Genomic DNA, 9,144 nt, shown 5'->3' on the forward strand with positions numbered 1-9,144 from the left:
ATTGGCAGCTTGTCTGGAACTTTTCAATAAGTGGTTTGAAGTCTGTTAACACCTCGTGTTCGACTCCGGCGACGGTCTCGGTTCGGGGTGTTACAAATAGTGATAGTGGATGTACATGGCTTGGCAATTGTGTAATTTTTAATGTTTTTAAAGGTTAAATTAGTAAATAGGTAAAAAATTATAAAATTAATCAAATTAAACAAAGCCATCACCTTTTGTTCATCTTTCTCAACCGAAATTAAAATCGAAAGAATAGCCATGGGAGCTTGAAGTTTCGGAAACCTTATTTTCCCTTGCATTGGTATGTATTTTTGTCCCAGTTTTGATGATTTTTATGTTTTCGGGATCGTTGTAGCTTAATCTAGCTAGCCCAAGGACTAATTTGTGATTTTTTTAAAATGTTAGGGTTTTTCCATTATTGAATATACTTGAGTTTTGATGTTTGATGTTAGAAAATGGATGGTTGTTGTTATATAAACAACTTTCGTAAAGAGATTTTTGATGAAATTGTCAAATAGGGATTAAATTGAAAAATAAAAAAATTTACATGGTGAAATTGTGAAATAAATGAAATATAGGGCTTGCAAGGGACTAATTGGTATTCAGCTATAGTGGGTTGTGGTAGAATTTCATGAATTTCCAGTTTTATGAGCTAGGGACTAAATTGCAAGGAAATTAAAAGTATAGAGGTACAATGGTAATTTTTTCAAAATATGATTTTGGGCTAAATCGAATGAATTATATATTAAATTGAGTTAAATTTATCCATATAGATCAAGACAGACCTCGTACGGCTTTAGACCGAGGCAAAAAGAAATGTCATACATATATACCGACTATATCTCCAACGATGTACGATAATTACCGAGCCCCATTTGAACCTTAAGAATACGTAGGATACAAATGATATGTCATTAGGGTTTACATGATTTGGGTGCTAGTCTTGAATGTCCTACTGATGGCTGAGGTCTAGCATATGTTGCAAATACTCCATAAGTCGTGAGAGCATACCTATTACAACTCGTGAGAGCATACCGATTATAGCTCATGAGAGCATACTGATTTACAGCTCGTGTGAGCATACATGTACTGGATTCGATGAATTACAGTTATATGGTTTAGCACACTATGTGTGAGCTATCCTAGGTATCTAACGGTATTCTAAATGGTTCAACGGGCAATATTCCAATGCGAATTGGTAAGAGTTCCATATGGACTATTACAGAGACATATATGAATTACATGGAAATATTGTTACATGGTATATGAAATTTGAATTGGATGCTACATGTATATGAAACTTAACCAATTGCTGTGCTCATCCATGATTATTGGTTTATATATGTATTTACATGGCTAACATGGTTGATGTATATGTGCTTAGGCATTTGGCCAAGTTATGTTGGGATATGCTATATTTACTTACCTATTATGTGACTAAATGGTAAGTTATGTTCTATGTTATATGAACTTACTAAGCTTAAATGTTTACTCTATGTTATTTTCTATGTTCTACATTGAATCAAAAGCTTGTTCGGGTTGAAAGCTTGTTAGAGCTATATCACACTATCCATCGGCTCTTTTGGTACATTCAGTTGTTTCATTTTGGTTATAATGGCATGTATAGGTATTTTGGTTAATGTTGGCCATATATTTTGGTTGTTGTTTTGGCCATTTAACTTGGCTTGTGATTTTGCATTTTGTTGATGAAATGGTATACTTGGTATGTTTATAAGTAGTTTAAAAATGGTGGATGATATGCTTGATATGGTTGAATGTACATATTGTATAAGTCTTGCAACTTGTTGTGAATTGGTACTTTGATATGCATGATCTAATTGGTTATTTGATGCTAGTTATAGAATGACATTTTGGTACCAAATGGTTGTATTTTGGTAAGTAAATTACATGGTATGTATTGATGAAAATATGTATACAAGATAGTTGATTATTGGGTCACATTGAATACATGGCTAGACATGTTTATATATTGTCATTTGAAGTGCCTAAGAGCATATTGGTTGTATGATGTTATACCATATGTTTATGGCTTGTTTATGATTGATTTGGATGCGTTGTTCTGGCTTGTAAATATATGCAATGTTGATTGTAGGTACATGCCTAATTAGGTGAGAAAAATGGCTTGTAAAATGGCCTATTTTCATCCACACAGGTAGAGACATAGGCGTGCGTGACACACGGCTAGGCGACATGGCTGTGTGTCCCCTGTAGCTTTCAAAAGTTTGCAAGTCAGGCTATTACATGGCCTAGCACACGACCTGGCATATAACAGCCCGATTTTGGGCCTAGTCAGAACAGTGGTTTCAAAACCACTAATCCGAGGCTGAAGAAATTATTTTTAATATTATTTTATGTGTTATAGCATGATTACATGAGTGCATGAAAATTTTGGTGAAATAATTTTAGCGATTGCTAACTTAATTTCAAAAAAGGACTAAATTGCATAAAGGGAAAATGTTTTATTTTTCTAGAAAATGGTGTTAAATAACTAGAGAATCATAATTAGGGGTCTTTAAAGGGCAAATAGACCCATTTTAATAGGGGTTTCTGGCCATAGGGACAAAGATGAATAAAAAAATCAAAATTTGGTAGAATTGGTAGCTTATTTTGACTAGAAATAAGATAAAACAAAATAGAGAGGACTTCACCTTTTTATCATTCATCTTATCAATCAAAATTATCAGCAAGAAAGGGGTTTCTGAAGCTTGAAACTTTCAGCCATTAAGTTCTCTCATAAGTAAGTGATTTTGATGATTTTTCTTGATAATTTTTGTACTTTTGGGGCCTTTGTAGCTTAATTTAGCTAATGGAGGAACTATTTTGCAAAATGGTTGAGAGTCTAGGGTTTAGCCATGAGAGTACTCATGTTGGTTGGTGAAATTTTATAGAAGAAAATGAATCATGGTTGTTAAATAAACAACCTTTGTGAAGTGGTTTTCATGAAAACACCTAAGAGGACCATTTTGTGAAGTTTATAAAATAGGTTACAAATGTGTGAAATAATTGCGAGAAGCTATAGGCTTAAATAGTTTTGGCTAGGCTTGGTTAATGTGGAAATTCGATGAAAAATTGATTTACGAGCTTAGGGGTAAAATCATAACTTCGTGAAAGTCTAGGGGCTAAATAGTCATTTTATCAAAATACAAATTATGAAATGCATTAATTAATATGATGATTAAATTAGTGAATTTTTATCATTTTAGATCAAGAAATACGAAATCCAAACCTAGACCAGGGGAAGGCCAAGCTAGTAGACTAAATCCAACTAGTCGTTCACTTTTTGTATACCGAGGTAAGTTGTACGTAAGTAAGGCAACTTTATCACTATTATGTGTTGAATGATTGATTTTGCATAATACGATTGAATATGCTTATGAATAATGCACGATGAAATTAATGTGGTAAATCCCCAGCTGAACCTAGAAGAGATTGGATACCCATGCCATGACATTTGGGTGATATGTGCGCTAGTGTAAGACCATGTTTGGGAAATCGCATCGGCCACATTATAAGAGCTAGTGTAAGACCATCTCTGGGACATGGCATTAGCCACATTATGAGAGCTAGTGTAAGACCATGTCTAGGACATGGCATTAGCCACATTTTGAGAGCCAGTGTAAGACCATGTCTGGGACATAGCATCGGCCTTGACATGTGAACCAGTGTAAGACCATGTCTGAGACATGGCATTGACTATTTACCCTCTTGTGTGAGGCTTATCAGATATCCTTTAGTATTCCTAATGGTTTCGCAGTTATTTTAAAGGTTATGATAAAGATTTGGAATGATATAATCATGTTGTGAGTGGTACAGGTTCTTATTTGAAACTCATGAGATATGAGTCTAGTTAGGATGCCTTAATTGTAACACCCAGAATTTGGGCCTAGAAGTTTTGGGCCTTAAGCATGGAAGCGTTTGAAGGCAACTTATAATATTTTGTTGTGCATGTAAATTTCATTAATGAAGGCTTGTTTTAGTGGTTAAGTGTACTGAGAAGTGTTGGAGAAGTCTTGGGTTCAAACCTGGACTCTAGCAAAAATTTTGGTTTAAGGTGAATCAAACCTTGGGTGTAGTAGGTAGGCCTTAAGAATATTGTTGGAGAAATTGTGACATAAAAAGCCTTGTGGCTTAGTGGCAAGTAGCGCGTGGAGCATTTAAGGGGAGGCATGGGTTGAATCCCATGGCAAGCAAAAACATTTATTTTGCTAACGAGGCGGCAAGAGTTGGTGTTGAATTTAAACTCGATGATGGAGGATCTCACATCGGAAGCTAACATAAGAGTGGATCTGGTCGGCTTTAAATAGAGAGAACCATAAGGAGAGTAAAGGTACAGTTCTTGGCTGATCCCTTTCGCTTTGTGGCGTGCTCGATTGGGTTGGGCACCGGCTAAGAGTGCTCGGAGCGTGGATTAACTCCAGTCTCCAATCAGGTGTGTATTTCTCACTACTCTAGGCTGTAGGATGGCTACTTGGGCATGAATGGTAGAAAGGGGCCATGTGGGCCCAATAGGCCTACGGGCCCAATTGGATAAGTTGTTTGATTGTGTAGTAAATATTGGACTAGGCTAGGTGAATCTCATATTTGTGGCTAGATTTAGGCTAAAAGGGCCACACGAGCTTGTGGGCCCATTTGGGCCGAGAAAGGGCTTTAGGCCCATTCGTATTGTTATCCCTGTTTAGAATACTTTAGTTTACCAAATTACCAAAATACCCCTAGTTTGTAAAATTACTAAAATACCTTTGGTTTATAAAATCACCAAAATACCCCTAGTTTGTAAAATTACCAAAATACCCTTGGTTTACAAAATTACCAAAATACCCCTGGTTTGTAAAATTACTAAAATACCCATTGTTTATAAAATTACCAAAATACCCCTGGTTTGTAAAATTAGTAAAATACCCTTTGTTTATAAAATTACCAAAATACCCCTGGCTTGTAAAATTACCAAAATACCCCTAGTTTGTAAAATTATCAAAATACCCCTCGTTTGTAAAATTACCAAAATACCCCTGATTTGTGAAATTACTGAAATACCCTCGACCTATAAAATTATTGAAATACCCTCGACTTGTAAAATTACCAAAGTACCCCTGATTTACAGAATTATCGTTTTACCCTCGATTTACAAAATTATCAAAATACCCTTGTAGGGTAGAAATACCGAAATACCCCTGTAGGGTAGAATTACTAAAATACCCCTATACAGTAGAATTATCGAAATACCGTTGTAGGGTAGAAATATCGAAATACCTCTGTAGGGTAAAATTACTAAAATACCCCTGTAGGGTAGAATTACCGAGATACCCTTGTGGGGTAAAATTACCATTTTACCCCTAGGGTGTTAAATGACTATTTTGCCCTTGTGGGCAAATTCTTGACTTCGAATTGTATGGTTGTGATTTGATTGTGAATATATGTTGGTGATATGAATGACTTGATTTGTGATTGTTTGATTCAAATATGGACATGATATTCGATTACGTATGTTGTATGTGATGACATGTATATCATTGCATGGGATATGGGTTATATTGATGGAGGAAGCATTACAGCGACCTCATTTGCAATTTGGTGGCCTCGCCACATATATCTGTTCTGGTGACTTCGTCACAATATCTGGTAGCCTCGTTGCAATCTGGTGGCTTCGCCACATATATATAAATATCTGTTCTGGTGGCCTAGCCACAATATCTGTATCTGGTGACTTCGTCACAATCTCTGGCAGCCTCGCTGCAATTTCTGTGGTGTGTAGCGGTTGGGTGGGTCGAGTAGTCTCTCCACATGGTGTAAGGTTGGTACGGGGGTGTATACGGTGGATTGGGTTGGGATTGCATTCACATTCTGATTTTGATTACATTACACGATCTTGATTCGATTCGATTACATCACTGATTACGATTCGATTCTAATTCTAGTTCTGATAATGTTTCTTATTCTGTAATGGGTTAAAGCCCATCTGGTACTGTTTGTTATAGTGGGCTAAGGCCCAGTTGTTACTGAAATTGTAAGTAAGGCTGGGGCCAGACTTTTAATTCTTTTATATGACTGACTGTTCCTTTTTATAGTAGGGAATTTCACACTGAATTTTCGTAAACTCACCCCATTTATTAACCTTTCAGGTAATTTCCAGCCTTAGACGGATCGGAGCTGCGAGGGGCTCGGAGGAAGCCACACACACTGTTTATGTTACAGTTTCGATTATTACTTTTAAATGTTTTTATGTGGGTTGTAGTAAAGCCGTTGTAATTTTCTAGATTTCAAAATTGGAATTTTATTTATTGTTATTATAATTGCTAGTATTAGAACACGGTTTTCCAAAGCAACTACTGTTGTTCAAAACATCATGTATCTGCAATTGTTTTTAAATTAAGCTTCCGTAACTACCAAGATTTTTACAAAGTTGTTAAGAATGTTATTCAATTTGAGGTTTTCTAACAAGGTTTAAAAAGGGTATAAGTTTTAATTATTAAGAAGGGTTTTAATGGAAACATGGTTTTCGAAAAACACTTCAATGTGACACGCCAGATTCGAGCCAAACTTCCAGGCTGGGTTTGGGGTGTTACATTTAGTGGTATCAGAGCCTGGGTTGCAACAACTCGGCTTGGATTGGGTTTTTAAAGGTTGAATTTCAGAAAATTATTTTCAACCACGTGGTCTGTTTGAAGTATTTCTCCTAAAAAGTGTGGCACACCGAGTCTCCGGCGTCGAATTCGTAAGTCATCTGAATACTTTTGTCTGTTTAGAAATTGAAGTACTGTGGATTCCTTAGATATTGGTCTGAATTTAAATTTGGTATTTATTTTATGTGGATGTGATGTTTGGATATAGAGATTGTATATATGTGTGATAAATATGTGTGCCTTGGTGAATAAGTGTTGTATGTATGAGATGTTTCAAGTTCTAATTGAAGTGTGATAGTGATAGTAGGATCGAGTCTTGCAATGATAGCGTAGTGGGGTAGATGTTACACGACTACCCTATTAGATGGAAATTTCGGGGACGAAATTTCTTTAAGGGAGGTAGAGTTGTAACACCCAGAATTTGGACCTTAAGCATGGAAGCGTTTGAAGGCAACTTATAATATTTTGTTGTGCATGTAAATTTCGTTAATGAAGGCTTGTTTTAGTGGTTAAGTGTGTTGAGAAGTGTTGGAGAAGTTCTGGGTTCAAACCTAGACTCTAGCAAAAATTTTGGTTTAAGGTGAATCAAACCCTGGGTGTAGTAGGTAGGCCTTAAGAATATTGTTGGAGAAATTGTGACACAAAAAGCCTTGTGGCTAAGTGGCAAGTAGCGTGTGGAGCATTTAAGTGGAGGCATGGGTTCGAATCCCATGGCAAGCAAAAAGCATTTATTTTACTAACAGGGAGCGGCAAGAGTTGGTGGTGAATTTAAACTCTGATGATGGAGGGATCCCACATCGGGAAGCTAACATAAGAGTGGATGCGAAGTTGGCTTTAAATAGAGAGAACCATGAGGAGAGTAAAGGTACCCTTCTTGGTGATCCCTTTCGCTTTGTGGCGTGTTTCGGTTGGGTTGAGCACTTGGCTAAGAGTGCTCGGGCGTGGATTAACTCCAGTCTCCAATCAGGTGTGTATTTCTCACTACTCTAGTTGTAGGATGGCTACTTAGGGCCGCGATGGGCCGAAAGGGGACATGTGGGCCCAATGGGCCTATGGGCCCATTTGGATAAGTTGTTTGATTGTGTAGTAAATATTGGACTAGGCTAGGTGAATCTCATATTTGTGGCTAGATTTGGGCTAAAAGGGCCATACGAGCGTGTGGGCCCATTTGGGCCTAGAAAAGGCTTTAGGCCCATTCGTATTGTTATCTCTGTTTAGAATACTTTAGTTTACCAAATTACCAAAATACCCCTGGTTTGTAAAATTATTAAAATACCCTTGGTTTATAAAATCACCAAAATACCCCTGGTTTGTAAAATTATCAAAATACCCTTGGTTTACAATATTACCAAAATACCCCTGGTTTGCAAAATTACTAAAATACCTTTGGTTTGTAAAATTACTAAAATACCCTTTGTTTATAAAATTACCAAAATACCTCTGGCTTGTAAAATTACCAAAATACCCCTGGTTTGTAAAATTATCAAAACACCCCTAGTTTACCAAATTACCAAAATACCCCTGATTTGTGAAATTACTGAAATACCCTTGGTTTATAAAATCACCAAAATACCCCTGGTTTATAAAATTACCAAAATACCCTTGGTTTACAAAATTACCAAAATACCCCTGGTTTGTAAAATTACTAAAATACCCTTTGTTTATAAAATTACCAAAATACCTTTGGTTTGTAAAATTACTAAAATACCCTTTGTTTATAAAATTACCAAAATACCCCTGGCTTGTAAAATTACCAAAATACCCCTGGTTTGTAAAATTATCAAAACACCCCTAGTTTGTAAAATTACCAAAATACCCCTGATTTGTGAAATTACTGAAATACCCTCGACCTATAAAATTATTGAAATACCCTCGACTTGTAAAATTACCAAAGTACCCCTGATTTACAGAATTACCGTTTTACCCTTGATTTACAAAATTATCGAAATACCCTTGTAGGGTAGAAATACCGAAATACCATTGTAGGGTAGAAATACCGAAATACCCCTGTAGGGTAGAAATATCGAAATACCCTTGTAGGGTAAAATTACTAAAATACCCTTGTAGGTAGAATTACCGAAATACCCTTTTAGGGTAGAAATATCGAAATACCCCTGTAGGATAGAATTACTGAAATACCCCTGTAGGGTAGAATTACCGAGATACCCTTGTGGGGTAAAATTACCATTTTACCCCTAGGGTGTTAAATATTGTTTTGCCCTTTTGGGCAAGTGGTGACTTAATTTGTATGGTTGTGATTTGATTGTGAATATATGTTGGTGATACGAATGACTTGACTGTGATTGTTTGATTCAAATATGGACATGATGTTCTGATTCTGTATGTTGTATGCGATGACATGTATATCTGTTGCATGGGATATGGGTTATATTGATGGAGGAAGCGTTCTGGCAGCCTCGCTGCAATCTGGTGGCCTCGCAACATATATCTGTTCTGGTGACTTCGTCACAATATCTGGCAGCCTCGCTGCAATCTAGTGGCT

At 36.5% G+C, this 9,144-nt stretch overlaps 1 long non-coding RNA gene across 1 annotated transcript; it reads left to right on the forward strand.

Annotated features, from left to right (window-relative positions):
- Positions 1–4,347: 4,347 nt before the first annotated feature.
- Positions 4,348–6,194, forward strand: LOC128290177 (uncharacterized). The gene is made up of 2 exons (XR_008279819.1): positions 4,348–4,450; positions 6,141–6,194. It is a non-coding gene; the product is annotated as an uncharacterized LOC128290177 (long non-coding RNA).
- Positions 6,195–9,144: the final 2,950 nt, after the last annotated feature.

Source organism: Gossypium arboreum, chromosome 1 (genome assembly GCF_025698485.1).
Source record: "Gossypium arboreum isolate Shixiya-1 chromosome 1, ASM2569848v2, whole genome shotgun sequence".
NCBI classification, from domain to species: domain Eukaryota; kingdom Viridiplantae; phylum Streptophyta; class Magnoliopsida; order Malvales; family Malvaceae; genus Gossypium; species Gossypium arboreum.